Source organism: Furipterus horrens, unplaced genomic scaffold (genome assembly GCF_987537825.1).
Source record: "Furipterus horrens unplaced genomic scaffold, mFurHor1.1.pri manual_scaffold_1, whole genome shotgun sequence".
NCBI classification, from domain to species: Eukaryota; Metazoa; Chordata; class Mammalia; order Chiroptera; family Furipteridae; genus Furipterus; species Furipterus horrens.
The window spans coordinates 136,775,390-136,799,071 of NW_028327171.1; positions in this window are offsets into that span (position 1 = coordinate 136,775,390).

The following is a 23,682-nucleotide window of genomic DNA, read 5'->3' on the forward strand; positions in this document are numbered from 1 at the left end:
GACACTTGGCTCACAGGCCAATGCTCAATCCACTGAGCCACAGCAGCCAGGTGAAAAATTTATTTTTATAAGGGAAATGTCCACTTTAAGAGTGTGTCTCTCTCTGTACCAGGAAGACAAGGATGCCCAAATCAGGCCAAACATTTAATTAATGGAGAAAGCACAAATAAATCTGCATAACAAACCTTACTCTTATTTACTGTTTCTTTTTTTTTTTTCCCTTCTAACTCCCTTAACTGGCCTTTCTATCCCTCAACATGTTTCTTTTGTTTTTAGCTGTAGATGGTATTTGAGGCAGTGGTTTGGACCATTTTTGGAAATTTACTCTTTTTTTTTTCCTTTATCTCCCATGTATATATGAGGTATGCATGATATTAAACATCTGTTTGTTTTTCTCTTGTTAATTGGTCTTTTTATTTCAAAGGGGTCTCAGCCAAGAAACTAGAAGAGTAAAGAATAAAATTATTTTTTCTCCTGTGTACATATACCCTTCCTTACATGACTAAAACTCTAATAATGCTTAACCAATATTAATATGATGTTCTCTATCTCTTTCTTGTTTTATATTAGTATGGAGGGGTCTTTTGTTAGTAGGATCATTATATTTTCTTCACTGAAGGTACCTAAGATGCAGATTCTTTTGTTCAGATTTCATATGGCAACCAAGATTCTGCATTCTTAATAAGCACCTAGGTGATAGATATGCTCATGCTACAAGAACCACACTTTGGAGTTACTAAATACAAATAGGAAAAATTGTCTTTTAGATTTTCTAAAACTAAACTAAATGTAGCTTGTAAAACCATGTTTCTATTCACAGTCACTTGCAATTTAAAACTCAGTCTCTTTTGGGTAATGCAGTGGAGGCTTCTGAAGGCTACTTTTAAATCAACAAACTAGCTCTCCAAAACCTTTTTAGTGTCCTGAACTATGCTGGGAATGCAAAAGGCCCTAGGACAAAAGTGTACTGTTCTCAAGTCCAATCAAAGCCAAACTATGGATTCTTTCATGACCATGCATCTCCTGGAAATCATTTAGGATAAAGTCATGACTTACGGTCCTTTCAGAGACATTCAGTCACTCAGTCTCAGTCTTTTAAAAAAATTTTTCTATTTTTTTCATCCTTGACCTTTTTTGTATTCATTTTTATTTTTAAAAAATCATTGCATTAAAATATTACTTATCTTGCTTACTGATTTATTTTTATTTTTATTTTTTGGTATCCTCTTACATTTTGCACCACAAACTAGTGCCTTGCTTATGTTACTCTAATCCCAGCTATATGGCCTATTCCAATGTTCTCCTCCCTTCCCAAAGGCGGTGAACTATGTCCCCATTTGAGTGAGAAAGAATCACTTACATTATCATGCATCATAAAATTACCTACATTTGCTTTAGATGATATTACTACTCTACTTCCTTTAGAGCTTGGTTTCTTGACACTGAAATGCCTTTTCCTCATTCAGGAAACAAAAAAGGAAGAAAAAAAGTTTTAGCCCTGTGAATTAAATGTATTGACTTTCATGACTGTTGTTTTCTTCCATGAGTTTAAAAAATATTTGTATTTGCCAATCAATTAACTTTATTCTGATTATTAGTATTATTAATACTACTGCTACTATTATTTGCTACCTTCATCCATTCTCTCCCCATATATACATTGCATAAATAAAATCATTATTTTTTGCCTAGTGAATGAAAACAAAGTTAATACCTCAAAATATTACCTTCTATAGTTTAAAATAACAACTAAGATAAGGTTAGACCAGGTAAAAAACTGAATATTGGCCAGTATCTAGTTGCTATCATGGAGATGAACAGATAATAAAGTAACCCTTTAAAAACAATAAGATAACAAAAGATTTAGTTGAATGTTAGCTCCTCTGAAGGTAGATTGTGTTTCATATATTTGGCAGATAGGAGAGAGTTAACCCATATTTGGTTAATAAGTATAGAATTATAGCTGACACTCTAATAATGCATTGTGTATTTCCTATTCACTATGTCTTGTTTCATCTAAAAAAGTTGACCAGAATAAGAAAAGTCAATCATGAGAATATATGTTTCTCCAACTCTTTTATGCAAAAGATATTGACTATTTAAAAATGTAGAAATAAAAACTCTTATAAAGTAAGGAATATAAATTCAGGACTAATTTTGAAGTTAAAAACAAAAACAAAAACACCAAGTAGAAGAAAAGCAGGACAAAAGGGAGTGGGGAGGCCAGAGAGAGAAAATAAAATTTCCAAACTGATTTAGAAAAGATATAATAAACTGGACAGAAAGTATAGAAGTCCTGCTGTATGTGGACCAACCTGATGGCAATTCTGAGGAAGGAAGAGCTGTATACAGTTTGTAATTGATGTGTGAGAGGCAAACAGTCCTCCAGGAGCTGTGAGGTGAAGGAAATAACTGCATGAGGCAGAGTGACAAGTGACCTCTTGCTCATTGAAAGAAATCAGCATGTAGGTTTGGAGAATGTTCTGAATTTCACACTATGTTCTTCAAATAGCTGGTAGCTTATTTCTGTGAGAGTCTAGAGACCTACCTTCACTGATCATTTATCCATACAGTTGAGTTTCTTTAATGAAATAACATTATTCCTTTGGGAAAAGAATTGAGGACAGGAGCAATCAGGCCTACCGTTACAGAGAGAAAGTGGCTTCTTTCATGTGGCGCCTTGGTATAAAACCTAACAACCAGTGTTGAGGAAAACAGGTCTTTATTTACAGTATTCCAACCTGGGGAGGGCAGTGAGCACTTCAGTTCAGAGCCCTGTTCACCCATGGGACCCAGAACTTCCCTTGCTCCCCAAAAGCTAGAGGCCAAAAACATGCCCAGAAGTTCCTCATCCCTTTTCTGTCAGCTGTCTCCTTCAGGATCTGGGGTACGATGTCATCAGCCTCCATAAAGCAGTCCAGGAAAACATCTGTTATGTTGCACTGGATCACGCATGGTTCTCTCTTTGCCCTTTCAAAGCCACATAGTATTCTCCCTTTCAAAGCAGCATGGAGTTCTCCCTCTCCTTTCCACGCCACATGGAGTTCTCCTCACCAAAATGCCTGCCACCTATTTTTAAATCCCTGACTACCTCCTGTGACACAGTGGGCATGCTAACCAGTTTTGACCATTCACAGAACCTTGTACAGGCTCTGTATGCTCTTTCTGCGCCATTCCATGGTCAAAATCCCTCCCATCTCCTTGGGGCCTTGGAAGGACCAAAGCCATTTGCATACCTAAGACACTAACTACTAGCCATAATTAGGCAAAGATGCCTTAAAAGCTGTTCCTTTCTCCCCATTCCCCAATCCACAAGCTCTGGGGATTTTGGGGTAACCCCACTCTGTAACACTATGAGCAGCTCCCGCTGTGAGAGGTGTTCCTGTGAGCAGACTGGCCCTCCACAGACTCAAAGCCATTATGCTGACATCGTAATGCATTGCTGAAAGGTAGGAATTTTTTTAATATATATTTTTAAGTCTACCTCACTCACCCCTCATTTTTACCTAAATGAATATAATGTAAGTTTTAGAAACTGGGATACTAAAGTAATAATGATGACAATGATATAAAGATATTACCATATCTATAAATTTTAATACTATATTATGAAATTTCTTGATGAAAATGAATATTTCATAATGTTTATTTAGTGTAACTAACTCCAGATATGATTAGCCTTATTTTCCTATTAGTTAAGAATTTTTGTAGTTTCTGCTTATATGTTGTTTTAGTGTCATATTCGTAAATGACTCAGAGTACTCCCTCATGTCTCTAAACTTTATTTTTCCTTTAGCATGATAAATGAATTTAGGATCAGACAGTAGATGGTGCTATTATTTCAAAGACTGTACAGTCCCAAAGACTTCCAGAATTTTTAAAAACTACAGAAACAAGTGAGGAAAAGTATGAAAACTTGACATAGTTTTCTGGTTTACAAAGCTTATGAAGGGGAAAACTATTTCTATGTAGTGACCTATTCTGTCCCTTTTGGAAGTTAAATAACAATCAGAGCTTCCCTTAGTAATTAATAAATTCTGTCTCCCTGAAAAAAACCTATACCCACATTTAATTTTCTCCTTTGAAACAGAAACAGACACAAATGCTGTTGCTCATACCGAATGCTATTGCAGACAGAAAGCTATTCACAAGAGCTCAGCAATGTAGAAGGCATTAAAATGTAAAACATGAATGTGAAGTTTTAAAAATACTAAAAAAATATTTTTCTAATATAAAGCAATTTAAATGTAAAACATCTGTAATCACAAAAGCACCTTGAATATAATATTTAAATGCAAGCAATAAAACCCTGTATCTGACAATGGTAGATCAACATATTAAAAGCTTGACTCTACTGGTGGCAGATGCTCTATGAAAGAGAATTGGTAACAGATGCACATCATAGAGGGGGTTCAAACAGTGGTGACACAAGCGAGGGACTGATTGGAGCCAAAGCCACACTGTTGGATCATGAAACCTGCAGCTAAAGCACAATTGCTGTCAAGGTTCCTAAAGAGCAGCACTATAAGTCGTCTCTTTTAAGCCCCATTACTCAAAGATAATGGCTGTTGATGGGAGCCCTTTACCTGCCTCTTAGGTTATTCTCATTTTTCATGCCTAAACAAAACATATGGTGATAAACTTTCTTAAGGGTGATCAACATTCTCTGCATAAATTCGCAACTCAGAAAACCTAAATGTAAAGGAAAATTTAAACCAAATGACTGATGATATTGTAAAAATAAGAGCAAACACTGACATTTGAAACATCTGAATAATTAATTGCATCATTTAAAATTTCTATGGCTTTTGTATTTGAGGGCCAGACATACATTTCTAAGAAATTTCAGTCTTTTAAATGGTCTCTCCTTCAACACTAAATATCCTTTAACAAAATATTTTCAAGTTTGAAATGTTCTTAAATTATTGATTAACAATTCTGTTTCTGGTTGTGTTCCACCAACATTGCTAGTGTCTCATGTTCCTTATATGCCCCCTAATTTTGACTGTTATGGAATTTCATGAATAATTTCAAAAATAAGTGGTATGTAATTTTTAGTAAAATCTTGGAAAACTGTTGTTTGAACTGCTTTTATTTCACATTGAACTTTTTTTATTGTTATTATCTATATGTGGAAGTTTTAAAGCATGGGTCCATATTACTATAATTAAATTTTGTTTTAAGTTCTAGCTCTAGAAAGCATATTTCTCTCTCTAAATTTCCCTCAGGGACCTAATCACCCCCTACCCCAATAATCAGCAGTCCCCATGAGGCAGCAGAAGACAATAGCCCAGACCTGACTGATAATCAGATGGCCCATAACTCTGGCAGGCTGAAGAGAACATCGTGACCTAAATTATGCCTCAGATTCTAAGACCTTAAGTGGAAATGCCCCATGGCTACTTTCACATGAAACCAGACAAAGGAAAACTGGAACAGACCTTAGAATTGTCCTCAAGATCTGAAGAATGATTTATTACACTTACCTCATCTCTGACCAATCAGCTCCCAGCACTGTTAAGACCCGAGACCCCATGTTGCCTGTTCAGTAACCTGTCACCTGTGGCCAGTGGTCACTGTGTTCTTGGAAATTATGGTCTCTGGTCACACAGGACCTGAGCCACTGCCTGTGCCAAAACAAAGAGGGTCTGTGTCATTGGCCATCCACCTGATTACAAGGTTCCCCATTAACAGAGGCAACTCAGGCATAGCTGCCACATCCTGCTGAGAACTAATTACTCCCCTATTGCCCCTGCCCCTCTCCCTTAATCATTCACCATAAGTCTCCTGGCAGCTATCCCTAATCAGGGGACATTGTTCTTTCGCGTTCTTTCGCAAACACCTATACCCTGGACTCTGGAGCTCACTAGTGAGGGGACCCATCCCCTTGAGGGTTTGCACTGAGCCCTTAAAAATCCCTCTACCTTTTCCCTTGGTGTTGTAGTCTGCTTGGACTCAGCTGCCTGCTTGAACGCCCTTCAATAAAGTCTTTGAACTTGCCACCTGACTCTTCCCTTCTTCCAGGCACAAACCTAATAAGTATGACCTTGAACCCCATAACCCATGGTATATTATGACTATGCCCTATATAACTGGTGACCTACATGCCATCTAGGAATTGAGCCCTTAAAGCATTTGCTCCTGGTTCTCTAGACTGGCCAACTTAATATTAAACTACTTTTCTTTCTATATTGCAAACTTTTGCTCATGCATTTCTTTGGGCCAGTGCACGCAGGCATCCAGATACAAACTTTGGGGTCCTGGTAACACTATCACTTAAAGGTGATGCTACTAAGCAAAAGGGGGTTCTTTCACATGGCACCTTGGGGTAAAACTCAACAATTACTGTTGAGGAAAATAGGTCTTTATGTACAATATTCCAACCTGGGAGGACAGTGAGCACTCCTGCTCAGAGCCCTGTTCTTCTATAGAACTTAGCTCTTCCCTTGCTCCCCAAAAGGATATAAGCCAAAATCATGCCTGGAAATTTCCAGTTCCTTATTTGTCAGCTCTCTCCTTCAGGATCTGGAATACACTGTCATTAGCTTCTTTATAACAGCCCAGGAAAGCATGTGCAGTGTTGCACTGGGTCATGGTGAAGTCCAGATTTTAACAGAATCCTTTCTGCCTGTCCTGAGATCCAAAAGTCCAAAAGTCCTGGCTTTGGAGTCTACTGAAGTCAGCACAATTAAAGCAACAGCCTGCCAGCTTTCTTACTAGCCCAGGCCACATGGCCGGACCATTCCACAAACTGCATAGCTGCTCCTTCCTTCTCTTAGACCACATGGCCCTCTCCCTTTCAAAACTGCATGGTTTCCTCTCTAGCTCCTTGCAAACTGCATGTCCTTCTCCCTTTACAAACTTCATGGTGTTCCCCTGCTTAATGGCTGCCACGTTATTATTATTATTTTAAATTATTTATCTGTTTGCTTATTTATTTGTTTATTTTAGAGAAAGGAGAAAGGAGAAAGAGAGGGAGAGAAACATCACTGTGTGGTTGCCTCTCACTCAAGCCCCCAACTGGGGACCTGACATGCAACCTAGCCATGTGCCCTGACTGGAGATCAAACCAGCGACACTTGGCTCGCAGTGCGACCCTCAATCCACTGAGCCACAGCAGCCAGGGCTGCCACTTTATTTTTAAATCCCTGCCTACGGCCTGTGTCAGTGTGTATGGTGACCAGTCATGGCTACTTGTAGAATTTTGCACAGGTCCTGTTAGTTTTTCCTCATCACTCTATGATCAGAACCCCTCCTATTTCCTTGGTGCCCTGACAGGCCATGGCTATTCACATATTAAGAAACTAGGTATCTTTCAGGAAAATGGCTGTGCTCCACCGAGTCCCATCCCCCAAATTTTGGGACTCGCCTCGTTATTCCACTCTGAATCTGGATAATTGCTTTGATATAATGCAGAAGAAATTATGTTTATGACTTTGACTTCAAGACAAGATCTTAAGAAGCCTTGAAATTGCTTTAGTTTCTTGGAATGCTCACTCCCTGCTGCAAGACCCACATGCACAGGACCTCACATTCTAAGAAGTCCAAACTGCATGAAGAGGTCGTGCCTTGATCAGGTGCTCTGGTTCACAATTCCAGCTAAGGCTAGCCTTTCAGTCTTCTTACTAGAATCAGTTAGAAACCTCCAAATTTTCCCAGTTCCCAGATGTTGAATCACCTTGTTAAAAAACTTTGACAGCTAAAAGCATTTTCTTCTCTTTTCTTTTTGTTTTCTCCCTTTTTCATTATTTATTTTTTAATATGCTTTATTGATTATGCTGTTACAGTTCTCCCAATTTCTTTTCCCTTTGTTCCCCTTCACCCAGTGACCCCCTTCCCTCCATTTGTTCCCCCCACCTTAGTCCATGCCCACTGGTTGTGCATATAGTTCTTCTCAACATCTTCCTGTCTCCTCCACTCCCTCTTACTCTGCTTCTTAATTCCTGCACCATCTCCCTCCCTTTCCCCCCTTCCCCCTCCCTGATGAACTCCCCCATAATGTTCCCCATACCTATAATTATTTTCCCACTCTCATTGCCTACTTAGTCTGCCTTTGTTTTGGTTCCCTGGCTTCTGTTGTTGGTTGTTGAGATACAGTTTTCATTTTAATGTTCATAGTTTTGATCCTCCTTCTCCTAAACAAGTACCTTTAACATTTCATATAACAGTGGTTTGGATCTGATGAACTCCTTCAGTTTTACTTTGTCCTGGAAGCACTTTCTCTGCCCTTCTATTCTGAATGACAGTTTCACTGGATAGAGTAATCACGGTTGTAGGTTTTTGCTTTTCATTACTTTGAATATTTCTTGATAGTCCCTTCTTGCCGGCAGAGTCTCCTTTGAGAAATCAGCTGATAGTCTAATTGGAACCCCTTTGGACATAATTCTCTTCTTCTCTCTTGCTGCTTTTAAGATTCTCTCTCTATCCTTAATTTTTGACATTTTGATTATAACGTGTCTTGATGTGGTTCTCCCTGGATCCAGTTTACTGGGAACTCTCTGTGCTTCCTGGACCTGTAAGTCTATTTCCTTCCCCAAGTTAGGGAATTTCTGCTTCATTATTTTTTTTCACATAACTTTTCAATTTCTAGCTCTTCTTCTTCATCTTCCGGCAACCCTGTGATTTGGATGTTGGCTTGCTTATAGCTGTCCCATAGGTTTCTGGGTCTCTCCTCATTTTCCTCACTTTTTGTTTCCTCTTTCTGCACTGGTTGACTGTTTGTTTCTTCCCTATGTTCCGATTTGTTGATTTTATATCTGGTTTTCTTTCCCTAACCACTTGTTTTGTCGGTGTTTTCATTCATTTTAGCAGGATTAGCCTTCATTCCTTCCCCATCTTGTTTAAGATCTGCTGTCAGGTCTGTAAGCATTCCTATAACCAAAGCTCTGAACTGTGCCTCAGAAAAATTTCCTATCTGCTGATCCATTAATTCAGATATTTGCTGGCTGGTCAGCTGTGTCACTGGGATCTCTATCATGATCTCTGATATCCTGACAGTTTTGTGTTTACCTTTGCTTCCTGGGCAGAGCTGTCACACCTCCTATGCTATAGGGGTCAGATCCCCATGCACTTGTTCCTACCAGGTGACCCTTCTCACTACTCTGTGGTGTTTTGTATGGGAGCAGGGGTCCAAGATGGATTCTTGCTCTTTACTTTCCATTGAGGGAACAGGAGCTTCTTCCTCTGTCCCCACCCCCTCCGGCCTTCACTGTCTGTGGCAGTCAGGGTCTGCCTTCCACGGCGTTGGAATCATGAGCTTGATGGGTCTGGTGCTCCCCAGGTGTTTCTTGCCTCTTTTTAAATACAGGTGTCTCTGCTTACCACCATCCCACCACCGTCACCGCAGCTGCTGCAGCCAGCACAGCTTGACCTCTCTGCACCTGCTTCACCCCTCCTACCAGTCTAGACGAGCACCATTTCTTTATAACTTCATAGGTTGGACTTCCATTTTCTAGAACTTCTGGTTATCTCTGGTTTTGCAGTAATTGTATTCCTTTTTAGTTGTGGAGGGAGACAGAGCATGTCAGGCTAGGCCTCCATTTTGGCCAGAAGTCTTGTTTTTTTTTTTTTTTTCTTTTTGTTTTCTTTCCTTCTTTCTTTCTTTCTTTCTTTCTTTCTTTCTTTCTTTCTTTCTTTCTTTCTTTCTTTCTTCTTTCTTTCTTTCTTTCTTTCTTTCTTTCTTTCTTTCTTTCTTTCTTTCTTTCTTTCTTTCTTCTTTCTTTCTTTCTTTCTTTCTTTCTTTCTTTCTTTCTTTCTTTCTTTCTTTCTTTCTTTCTTTCTTTCAAGAAAGTGTTTATTGAGTTGTATGTAGCCAGAAAAAGACCAGGTCCTGGGGCATGAAGTCTGAACCATCAGCAGCAAGGTTAGGTTGGAAAGGCAACATATCCACCATCCTGGATTTGACCATTGCTTCTATACATTATGGTTTGGGAGATAAAAATAAATATATAAGTTGAAAGAATTTACATTGGCTACAGATAAGCAGGGTAGGTGGGAAAAGGTGAGTGGGAAAATTTTATGATACATATAGTTTGTTAGGAAGAAATATTTACTAATCGTGATTAGAGTGAGCAACAATCTGAAACTTCATTCATAAGCAGCATGTGGTGGTTTCTGCTGAAGTTGATTAAAAATTCCAACATTAAAGAATGAGAGCTGTCTTTTTTTAGTTGGCCCACAGCTATGAACTGGTTGGCTACTCTTGTCTCCTTTTCTCACTCATAGACTCTCTGTAATTTAATTTAGAACACCTCAAAACATTTTGTTGTTGCTGTATTTTTTTCCCATTACCATTTAGTCCCCTTATGCCCCCCTTTCCCCTGCCATAATCACCAAACTGCTATTGTCCATGTCTGAGTCCTTTTTCCTTTTTTCTCAATCCTCCCACTCCCTATGCCCATTCTTCACCTCACTGCCACCTTAGCTGTCATCCTGATCTCTATCTATGCATTTGTCTCTATTTTGCTTATTAGTTCAGCTTGTTCATTAGATTTCACATATGAGTGAAATCATATGGTATTTGTTTTTCTCTGGCTGGCTTATTTTAGAACTTTTATCTTGTCAACCCCAAACATTCAAATCCTTCCAGGTGAGACCTTACTGTGGCCCTTTGAAATATGTCTATGTGATCTATAGAATCACTAACATAAGTTGTGGGTTGGTCTGTTACTCAGAAATTGACAAGTAGAACACTAGAATTGGGTTAAAAATTGCAATCACATTGTCAATTGTAAACAGTCAAGATATTCAGGTGGGTATGTTTAGTTTTAGACATTTTTAGTATTCCTGGCCTCTTAATTGGTTTTTAGCCTTGACACCCTCCACCCCCCTAGTTATACAACTGACATATATACACTTGATATAACCCCCAATGTTTAGATGGATATTTACTGACCTTTATACTCTTTCACCTACATATGCACATTTACTTCCAATTAATCTTAAAAATTGCTTACTACATCCTGTGAATTTTAGGAGATAAGAACTAGAATCTCCAGGGTCATTTTAAAACTACATGTCTACTCTATGAAGTTGCCCTGGCTGGTTTAGCTCAGTGGATTGAGCGTCGGCCTGCGAGCTAAGTGTCGCTGGTTCGATCTTCCAGTCAGGGTACATCAGAGAAGGAAAACTCTGACTCCAAAAAACCTCCACTGCCTTGCGGCATACCTCTTCAGGGGAAAGGCTAAGGGAGTAAACCCCGACAGAAAATCCGGAGCCGGAGTCCCTAAGGCGGTTTGACGTTGTAGTCAACACCGGCAACTCCTGCGGCGCACCTGAACCCAAGCTGTATTGACTCCGTCTTTCCCTTGGACCCTTCAGCTGCGAAGAGAGGGGGGGTCTGCTGCATGGGCAACAGCAGACCCTCCATATTACCCTGCCCAGGCTCTGTAGCTTCAGTGTCATCGCAAGATGTCGATTCAACATGGGAGGAGACAGATACCATGTCACTCCCGAGTCGGACTGCACAGCCATTCTCGGCGGTGCAGATGGACTCTTAAGAAGCTACACCATCGTCTCTCGAGACGGACGGCTGCCGACGACGACTCTATGAAGTCCACCTCAAACCCAAGCACCCCCTGGAGAATCATTGCTTTAGTTCTTAGTGTTGTTTATGAGTTTATGTCTAACCTTAAGCTATAATGAAGAACATAAGTGCAATCAAAAACCTCTAAATGCTAATGTTATAGTCAATGTTTCTCAATATCTCTGCTTTTTTTATTCTTATTCTCTAGGATACTATCTTCTGCTGTTTCCTGTTTATTGGAGTCAAGTTCTTTTTCTGTAAAGTGGAACTTTCATTCCTTCTTCTTAGATGGCTTTTCTATGATGAAGAGCTGATTTTTTTTCAGATATTATATATTGATCATTCACTGAATGCCAGCCATTTTGCTTAGCTCTTTACATTCAATATCATGTATCAATCCATTTTTCTCAAATTCAATCATTTGGCAATTGCCATATCTTACCCTTCTGTATTGTTTATCCTTTTATCATTATTGTTTCTTTGAATGTTTAGTATGAAGGACAAGGATTTTGTTTCTCTTATTTTCCTTGGTGTTTCCGGGATATTTTTAAAGGGAACTAAACATAATAGGTGGCAAATACCAATTTAAAAAAAACAATCCAGCTAAAAATTTATCACTGTTAGTATAAAGTTCATATTCTAGATAGCTTCAAACACTGGCTTTTTTCATTATCTTAATCAGGTGCTTAAATGCTGTAATAAGATTGAATTTTGATAGCAATTTTATAATTCTAGTGAGGCCATTCTAAACACACACTATTCTCAGATGGCTGTTTTTACATGATAAATTAGAGATACAGAGTTTTTTTTTTTTTTAGGAAGAGAGATAAGAAGATTACACATTCCTTGACTTTTACTGAAGTTAATGAATTTTTACAGTACTTTGTAGTTTCAAAATAATTAACCCCTACTTTTTATCAAATACTGATGATATATGCTTTAAACATAAAACCATCTCTTCCAGGGAGAGATCAAAGATGGCGGAGAAGTAAGTGGAAGCTACACTAACCTCCTCCCAGGACCAATCTGGATTTACAACTTAATTTTGGAGAAATCATCTGGATTAACCAACTGAACATCAGCTGGAGAGAAGTCTTATAACCACGAAAGGACAGGAAAGGCCGCTACCTCACAACATGACAGGTAGGGAGTGCGGAGATGCGGAAGGGCTGACTGGGCTCCCACGGGTGGTGCTGAAGGGACTGAGAAACAGCTCAGCAGCCGGGGGTTCCTCCTGAGAAGGGCAGGGTCTAAACCCCCAGCTGGGCTTCCCAGCCTACAGCAACAGAGTGGAAAGTAAAATGGTATCTAGTGTGAAAAGCAAAAAGCCACAGGGTTTCTTGCTAGCCGGAGAGAAATAGTTGGAAGGAAAGAGCTCTTAAGTGGATCACATATGAAAATATTTTGGCCCCCACTTACCCTGAGCTCAAGCATAGGGAAGGCAAAGAGGACTGGAGACACTTGGGAAGAGTTTGGTGTGGTGGCTTTAAGGGGAGAATTGGGGAAGCAGCCGACTGGGTCCCAGTGCTGACTCATCACCAGTACTGCAGGCAGACCACCCCCCCTCCAAGTGGTGTCAGCATGAGGGGAAGCAAAAGCCCAGCCTACAGGAATTAAGCTGCCACACCCATGGTCCTTAAGCCTGACAGCTAATCACAGATTCAATAGATTAAAAACTAAAGAAATCAGACAAAGGCAGTAGATCCTTGGAAGTCTCCAACAGGCTGCCTAGGCCCAGACTGATACAGGATCTGACGCCACCAGGGGCAGATCCAGGAAGTGCAGATCATTCTAAGAAGCACCAACAAACGATAGGAGTCACAAAAATGGGGAGACAAAGAAACAACACCCCATTGAAAGGAAAGGTAGAATCCCCAGAAAGAGTGCTAAATGAAATAGAGGGGAGCCAACTATCAGATATGGAATTGAAAGCATGGATTATGGAGAAGCTCAATGAGCTCAGCGGAAACTACAATGAACTCCAAGGAAACTACAGGGAACTCCAGAAAAACTACAAGGAACTTACTGAGAATTATACCAGCATGAAAAAGGACATAGAAGCTATCAATAAGAGCCAGCAGGAAGTGAAGAATACGATCTCTGAGTTGAAGAACACAGTAGAAGGAATTAAAAGTAGGCTAGAGGAAGCAGAAGACCGAATCAGCGAGCTGGAGGACAACTTAGACAAAAACTCCCATACAGTGCAACAAAACAAGAAAAGACTGAACAAGACTGAAGAGGCTCTAAGACAGCTGCAGGACAACATGAAACATAATAATACCCGTATCATAGGAATTCCAGAAGAAGAGGAAGAAGAGCAAGGGATAGAAAACCTCTTTGAAAAACTAATGACAGAAAACTTCTCTAACATGAGGGAAGAAAGAATCACGCAAGTCCAGGAAGCACAAAGGGTCCCAATGAAGATGAACCCCAACAGGCCCACTTCAAACACATCATAATTAAAATGTCAACATTCAAAGACAAAGAGAGAATCCTAAAAACAGCAAGAGAGAAACAACTAATAACATACAAGAGAGCTCCAATAAGGCTATCATCAGATTTCTCAGCAGAAACACTACAAGCCAGAAGGGAATGGCAAAAAATATTCCAAGCAATGGAAAACAAAGGCCTACAACCAAGAATACTCTACCCAGCAAGGCTCTAATTCAAAATAGAAGGTGAAATAAGGAGCTTCCAAGACAAACGGAGGCTAAAAGAATACATCTCCACCAAACCAGCATTGCAAGAGATGCTAAAGGGTCTGCTTTAAGAAGATGAAGAAACAGAGAGAGACCGAGATGAACAAAGGGGAAAATGACAATGAATAAGTACTGAAAGAAAGAAGAAACTTCTACCATTTACAATAACATGGATGGAACTAGAGAAAACTATGCTTAGCGAAATAAGCCAGGCAATGAAAAAAAAAAAAACAACCTTATGCTATCATCTATTACAGGAAACTAATGAACAACACAAACAAGTGAGCAAAACTGAACCAGAGGTATGTAAACAAGGAGTAGACTAACAGTAACAAGGGGGGAGGTGGGAGGGAGAGAAGGGGGTAAGAAGGCGAAGGGTCTAGTCAAAGAACATGTATAAATGACCCATGGACAACTGGGTATGGACTGAATGTGGGAGAAGGGAAGGCAGAATGCAGGGAAGTAAGAGGGGGGAAAAAGTGGGACAACTGTAATGGAAAAACAAAAAAAAAAAATTTTAGTGGGGGCAAAAATGAAAATATAAAGAATGGAAATGCCAGTTCAGTGAATATTAGAAGGACAAGGATTTTCCTTCACACTGTATATTTTTCTCCCTATCTGATCCCTCCACAGTTTGGCATTCTAAAGAAGTAGGTAATGACTTAAGTTTCTTTGCATAAAACTAATAAGACCAGTTGTTAATAGAGATTTTTTTTGACTAAAACTTAGACTGGAATGTCATGCTTAAAGGAGACATGCTTGGGCTCTTGTTGTTACCAAAAAGCCCTGAGGAACTGAGATTGACTTTCAAAGGTAATAAAAGCCCAAGAGATAAAAGGCCTGGTTCCTTGGTTGGATGCGCGGTCCTTGACAATCTTTCCAGGGAAGGAATGAAGGTTGTTTTCCTGAAAGATGGCTAGAAGGGACCTTAAGGCACAATGGAAAACCAGAAAGATTTGAAAAAGACAGATGTTTACTGGCAAGGCTGAATGTCAGGTATGTGGTTCTGCTTCTGTGCCCTGAAGGGCAGACTGAACGTCACCCTAAATGTTCTTTGCGTAAGTTTCAGCAAAGCAGAACTAAAGATCATAAGTGATCATTTTCTGCTCTTGTTGTGTTTATGCAAATGAACAGGATAAATTAAAACTGGACTTAATGCAGTCCCTTTAATGACAAGGAGGGTAATCTTAAGGAGAATAATCGTGATTCAAGGAAAATCACAATGATCAGTGGTAGACTATAAAGTAGTGCAGCTAACCATCTTTAAAGTTTCTTTTCATTTAAAATTTGTTTTTATTTGAAAGTTAATCTATGTCTGTGGTATATCAAAGATGTTTAATTTACAGGCAAGAAGAATGTCAAATGCCTTGCAACTGGATGTCTTTCCGATAAGACATTTCTATAAATTTAGAGACTTGTATGTGGGTTATGTTACATAACTTAACATGCGTTTTCTGTTTTCAAAGGGCATAAGCCTATGATCTCATTACCTGAGTTATTGTCTGTACCTATAGGTCTCACTTAATCCTGTCTCCATTGCTGTCTCCTGAGACTCAATGGTTTGGCTGAACTAAGTGCCTGAGTTGGTGAAGAATGGGGTGGTCTGTGAGCTTCACTTTAAAACTGGTTTCTCTTTTCTGTCCTAATGACTTGGCCAGAAAGAGCCCAGAGGTCTGAGAGTGGGGAAACCTAAATTATTTCCCTTCAGCCCAAACTAAGTGTAATGGGCAAAAGGGTTTGGACAGGTGAGATGTACCTGGCACACCTTCCTCCAAAGAAGCCCTTCTTTTCCCTAATGTGGGACATTTAAAAGTTAATACCTGCCTTTTGTCATCTAGTGGTTATGAATTGAATGATGTCTTTTAACCCTGTTGCCAAATCTGTTGCCTCCAGAATACAACAAGGATGCCAGTCTGTTAAATCAAGCATGCCATTATCCGGAGACAGCCAACCAACCTGGAGACTGCACGATCCTTCCCCGTGTGGGAAGACCACCCTCCCCTCCACACCCCCACTCTTATTAGGGATTTCTGGACCCAAGGGTAGGTAGGACGACGACCATGTCCAGCTTGAAGCAGCTAGAAGAGCTCGAGACCTTCTCCCATTGTCCTTTATAAGATTATAAAGGGTCTTAAGTCTGAGAGGGAGGGATTGTTATTTTTTATTGTTAAAATAATTAATTATTTATTTAAAAAAAAGAAGAATATATGAAAGCGTGCAGCAGGAGAGCTTGTATGTACAACCCATGGGCATGAACTTGGGGATGGATTATTGGGGGATGGGGGGTGCTGGGCAGAGTGGAGCAAAGGAAAAAAATTGGAACTATTGTAACAATATAATCAATAAAATATACTTAAAAATAAAAAATAAATAATAAAATCACAACTGTTTCTCTGACAACTAATTCCTAGCTAATCTTATCACTTTCAGTTTGACAAAAAAAACTTCATTGCTCAGAATGTATTTAAGAACTTTTTAAAATTCAATTTTATTCAACAAAATATGTACTATGATGAAGTCAAAAGTGAGTAATTGTCAAAGATATTTAAGAAGATCTTGGGAAATGGTATGATAGAGAAAAGCTAAGGGAATAAAAACCATATGAGAAAACAATATACATTCATGTGTTTCTTAGTGATGAGGATGTGTTCTGAGAAATGTGTTAGAGGCAATTTCATCATTATATCATTGTATAAATTTCACAGAGTGCACTTACGCAAACCAATGTGGTCTAGCCTTCTATATACCTAAGCTATATGGTATGTAATCTATTGTTCCTAGGCCATAAACCTGTGCAAATGTTGCCTATAGTACTCAATACTATAGGCAATTATAACACATAATTTCTATCTAAACATAGAAATATGCAATAAAAATACAGTATTAAAGATGAAAATGGTATACATGTATAGAGCACTTACCATAAATAATGCCTACAGGACTGGAGGTTTCTCTGGCTGAGTCATTGAGTGAGTGGTGAGTGAATGTAAAAGCCTAGGACATTACTGGACACTCCCGAGGACAAGCCCTCCCCATGACCTCTTTCTGACAAGGTCAAAAATAGAACATAAAAATTGTCAATGTCATTTTATTAACAAGGATGTGGGCTGGATTGATTGAAAATGCCTAGGATAAGCTGGATGGATTGGCATGGGTCACCATAATTGCGACTGTCAAGAGTGAGTGAAAGGTAGCCCAAGACTCAGGAGGAATAAGAAATCAAAATCGGGAGATAAAGAAATATAGAGGGTTGGCATGGCAATTTGATTTCAGCTATTACATGTTGGAGTAATGGTCAGATTAAAGACCTTTGTGGTATTTATTTAAAAAGAGAAGGTGTAGAACTGAGGACTCAATGTATTGTCTTTGGATTTTTTTTTTTTTGTTGTTGTTCTGTTGACCCCATCTGGCACAAAGGACTCTCTCTCTCATAATGAACTGATGGAATAAATAAAACTTACTTGCTTTACATTATTACAATCTAAAAATATTTCCAAAGTACACAGACAGGCTAGCTATACATGACCATGGAAAGCTTTTATTAAACTGACAGTGGTGCTTAATACTTGTAAAGTAGATTCTGTAAAAATTTTCCTTGCATAGAATCTTAGGCTGTCAGTGAAAAAATTATAAGAATGTTCTCTGAAGACCACAAAGCTAGGTCTGGGAGTGCTCTAGCACATTCTGAATATGTCATACAGGGGTGGCAGGTTCCTCTGTGCTGAAACAGGTTGGTGGCTGACTGACTGGAATGTAATCTGTGCACTCTAAACTGAGGTTCTGTGAGTGAGAGAAAATCCATTGTTAACCCCCACAGATACTGCTCCTAGGAGAAAAATAAATTGTTTCCTGAGCCACACACTCCATTTCTTACAGGAAATTCAGCTCCATTATACTCTAACGATGTCACTGGTATACACACAGTCTGTTGTTTCTCAGGGTAGGACTGTAAACAAAATCAGCAAGGTAGGAAAGGGGTACACTTTAAAGGATAATAGTTTAAGACTCTGATGACTGCAGTGAGGCATGTAGGGAGGGTTTTGGTGACTTGATAAGTAAAATGCCAGGCTAAATAGATTGTATTTCACTCTCTATGTATAATAATAGAAGGCAGTGTAAACATTAGTTACAGGAAATTGTCACGCAGACTTTGTTTAGGAAGAGAAGTGTGATGGTGACAGGAATTATAGATGGAAAAAAAAAAAACCAAGAGATTAAAAGTCAATGTACCAATTATGGAGTTATTATAATTGTCCTAGCAGACAGTTCAAGACTGTTGGTTCAGCAGTATGGGGCATAGATGTAAAATCATGAAAACAAGCAGCATGATTCAGATAGAAGTGACAGAGTTTAAGAAGTGAATTAGTGAGAAAAGCTGATGGTGACACAAAATGAAGTAAAGGCAGAAAGCAGCATTGGAAAAGGGGATAATGAGGTAACTCCTGGGCTGTGACTTTGGAGCCAGCAGCATTGTTACATTGAGATATTTAGACACTAGTTAAGAATCAAGGCTTGATGACAAGGACTTGGGAGTCAGGAACTTGAAAGTGAAAGTTGAAACTCTGGGGGCTGACAATACTTTCAAGAGTGAAGTGTTAAGCAAAAATAGACAAGGTTGATATTCAACTAATGGATGAACTTACACTTAAGCAATTAAAGGAAGAAGCAACAAAGACACCTTTAAAAGAATATTCATATAAGTAGGAAAAAATAGATGACTATAAGTATTAAGAAAAAAGAATAAGGTAGTGTTCAATAATTTTATGAATTGAAGTCATAAGCATATTAATTAGGTGGCCACTAATAATCTTTAATAGAGCATTGTCTGTTGAGTGAAACTGTGGGAAAGGAGAATGTGGTGTGGTTGAGTGTTTTGTGAAACCATGGTGAAATAGATAGTCCTGTTCTGAGATACTAGCAATTAAAGTGAAGGTATGATAGTTTAGAAGTGAAGTAGAATCATGAAAAGAATATTTTAGCATAGAGAAGTCCGATTTCAAAAGCTTTTGTGTCACAGGTCAAAGAGTAAGTAGCTATAAATAGCTTATGGAAGATAAACTGGAGAAAAGAAAAAAAAATCTTTGTAGAAAACCATCAAGAAAATTACAAGCTCCATCTGTAAGTCAAGGATATTAATACTTACTTCTGGAGCAACTGTAGGCTTGGTGATTAATATCTAGCTTCAGGAGTAGTATACAACTAATAAATGAAAAATATTATTCTTCTCAATATGAAAAATGATATAATTCACCTACATGCTATTAGGTAACAAGTTCATATAGAAGAATTTCAAGGAAGAGGAGATTTCCTTCTGAAATGCTAAATTTTTAGCTACTTTCTAAAATATGTATTATATAACTTTCCCCCTCTTGAGAATTTAGAAGTGACATATTTTATCCTTTCTCATGATTCAGTGTCATTTTGAAATCATCAATGATGTATAATGATATTCTACTGTAATAGAAATAGTTGGTTCCAGATTGTCCCTATCAAGTCCAGGTCTCAGAACAGTGAGATGAGCAAGAAGAACATCATCCCAGAGATGAGCAACTGCCAATGAAGCAATTGATTCGTATGGAGGCAGAACTACTAAGTTGAAAAAGCACAGAATCCTGGGCTCAGGTTTACACACAACATTTACTAACTTCATATAGGTTTCCTCCTCTGTTTTCCTAACCTCATTGGATCAGATTAGTCAATAGCTGAAAATCCACTTGGTTAAATAAAATAATTTATACAAATGCAGGGGAATGTAGCATTTGAGTTTTCAGAAAATTCAGAATAAAGGCCAAGAAGCAAGCATAATTTAAAGGGTTCCTCTACCTATTCTATTTATATATATCTTTTTCAGGTTTTTTTAGGGGATTTCAACTTGGTTTCTAAATGATCTTTCTAATGGAGAAGACCCATGATGAATTTTTACTCTGAAAAAAGCAAATGACATATAGTAGAGAAAGAGAAAGATTGAGTATCCCAAATAGAATACTTCTGCTTATGGAATTGTTTGAGGATCCTCTTTCCTGGGAAATTGGTTTGGCTTTCTGCTCAACCCAAGCATTTGCCACTGTACCCTTTATAATCTATTCATTGCATACTGTAAACAGCCTCCCCACCCTCCATCCCCTATGAAAAGCTAGAACAAGCCTATTCAATTACATCTGAGCATGGTCTGATGCAGTGGTGTTCAAACTGTTCCTCTGCATTAGAGGGTTTTACAGGCGTGATTCAGGGGCATGTGATTACTATGAAAGATTGTAAGAAGATATTCAAGAAATTGTCCAAGAAGGCAGAACCACCAGGGCCCTGTAATTCCAACAGTATCTGTTTAACTATCAGGAAAAGAGAGAGGGAGCGAGAGAGAGAGGAATTGGGGGAAAACAATTGAGAAGACTTAAAATATGGTATCAAACAGAAGATGATGCAAGATGGTGTGTTTAAAAAACACAGACACATTTTCAACAGAGTGTGATTGAAGGAGTTTATGTTAAATGACTTAAGTTAATGATTTGGGGAGAACAACAATGCTAGAAATTAAATTGGGGACTAAATAAGTGCGGGAACTGTTTGGAATTTTTAGTAGGAAAAATGAAATGAGATTTAATTTGAGATAAATACTAAAATTGGCTAACAATGTATTTATTACATAAATCATAATTATTCTTTAATTTCCCCCTCACTTTGTTCTGTAAGTAGATGGTAGGAAGAAGCAAGCTCGTTTGAAAGGCACAAACTGGCAATATAAATACTAATCAATTTTAATTCACAACCTCAATTAATATTTGGATTTTAAGTTGAATAATAATGGGGAAAAAAACAGAGTAAGCTTATTCCATATGACACTAAGTTGTATAAAAAGTTGTGCTCTCTGTCATGTTATTGGACTCCATAAAACATTAACAATAATTTAGACATATCTTTGATGTTTAAGGGTGAAAAATATGGGCCCTTTATCTAATTGCCCATGTTCTCATCTGTCATAAAAATTTTAAGAATAAGGAGTTTTACTGTTAATATTTAAAATAACTAAGATCTGGCACTTCAAATGAAACACAGTTAATTTTATAGTATTTAGTTTTAGATCTTGGTTTGGATATTGTGTACAAGAAAGGCACAAAGTGAAGAGGTGAAAAGCACAGGTATGGAGACCAGTCTCCATGAGGTTGGGTCCTAGCTTTACCACTTCCTAGTTGTGTGCACTATGGGCAAGTTACTAAAACACTCTCAATTTTTTAATCTATAATATGGAGAATTTAAAGGTACCAAATTCATAAGAAGTTGTTAACGTTAAATAAAAAGTCTATTCAGTGAGTAATTCATGACCCACAGTAAGTACTAACTAAGATTTACTATTATTGACAATGCTATTAATCCTTTAAAATGTGGGATTGTACCTTCATCATCATACTTCTAACTTTAACAATTCACTTGAGATGAGTTATCTTCAACTCCTTTAATTTTATCTCCCATTTAAAAATACCACCAGCATGTAATTTCAAAGGAAGGCATTTTTGCTTAATTTTGTTCATTGCTGTAAAACCAGGATTTAAAATAGTAGCAAGTATGTCATAGGCTCTTAATAAATATTTCTGAATTAATTGATACAATTTTAGTGCTTCATAATGAAAGTTAAGAAAATGGTTGGATTAACATTCTTCTCTCTTCTTTTATACCTGTCCTTTTGTTCACAGAGATAGAAAAAAAGTTTATTTACAATCACAGCTAGTGAAACGATGGGGTTATCTTGTTAGATAAAATCAAAATTTGTGCTAAGAAAGAATTTAAAAATGAGAAGCCTAGATAGAAATGCTATATCAATTGTCTGAATATACTAATGAAATAGTTTGCTTGGACAAATCTTATTAATTTAGAACATGCCACTTTACCACCAAGAGACTAGACAGGTAATATGTATAAATATGAAGATGTGGAGATAATTCTAAAGGAGAAAAACAAATTACTGGAGTTTCTGTGTCATCATGGTTATTTAGGAATTACCAAAGGAGCCATTCTGCACTTAATTTTCATTTATGTTAATACCAAATAAAAATGTTTTAAATCTTAACTAATATAGCATTTATAGTGACAATCTTTCTATTTCACCTCTATTTCCCCCAAACAAATACTTATAATGGTATGAATTACTCAGAAGAAAAATACAAAGACATGCTGCAAAACTTCGGTGATGTAAATTGATCATAGCAGGATAATTTTATTTTGATTGTTTAAAATTTTATTACTATTTGAGCTGAAAAAATTTACTTATTCAAAATTTTGAGTAATAAGATTCTATATAGTTATGTCTTTGCTATGTTTCTCTCACTGGGGAAAAGAACAGATTTAACTACAGTTGGCTGAAAACATAGCTTTCAATATTTTTTTTTCTTCTTCTTCATCCCCAGCACATCAAAATTCATCTAGACGACAGGCATAAGATGTTATCGCAAAACAGACTATTGCATTGCCTTTAGCTATTGGAATTTTTTGTCCTTTCCCCTTAGACTGTCTAATAAACAAAGAACAAAATAATCATTTAACCGGAGAAAGTTCATCGGAGGAAGGTGAACTTACACAGAAGGATCAATCTTGCAGGTGGCAAAGAAAGTCAGCCATGTAAATTAAATCAGCCATTATGACAGACTTATGTATGCTTTCAGAAAGGTCCTGTACTTGACAGATGTTCCTCTTCCTCCTTGATGTGCCTATTACCTTATGTCATCATTACTTAAATACTGTCCCCAAATCCATCATTTCCTTGAGGTGTTCTCAGTGAAAATCTGAGCATTATCTAGAGGAGCAAAGGGAAAATCCACCGAGATCTGAAATAAAACAAGCTATTCGGTAATCAGCTCGAGTCAACCAAACAAGTTGCCTCATGCAAGTAAGATGACAAAACTCTGGGGAGAAATTCCATCTTCACCCCATCAACTAGCCTCAGGGTACGTAATGATTCCTAACTGTGGAGCATGCAACTGGAAATTATTCATATCCACAGAGAAATTGCCCTTGGCAATTTGAGAAGGGAATAAAGGTAAGGTATAAGTAAGTAAAGGCTTATGGAATAAGTTCAAAGAATTTCATAATTCTCACTACCCCTGAGAAGGGATTCATCAATCATAGATAGACTTTGGTAGGAAGGAAACCAGTTTGCCCCTAAGTGCTAGCTTAAAGAAACTATCCTCTGCTCTCCACTATTTCTTTAATGGTCTTTCCTCTAAGGCTGTGGTTCTAACCTTGAATGCACACTAGAATCTTTTGAGAAGCTTAAAAAAAATTACCAGTGTCCTGGCCTCAAACTCGCAAATCCTGACATAACTGGTTTGGACTGAGTCATTGGTTCTTTTCCAGAGTGCGCTGGGTGATGTTGATGTACAGTGTGATGATAAACATTGGTTTCAGTACTGTTATCTTTTACTCCCCCAACTCGTCACCTAAAATCTGTAATTAAAATTAACTCCATGA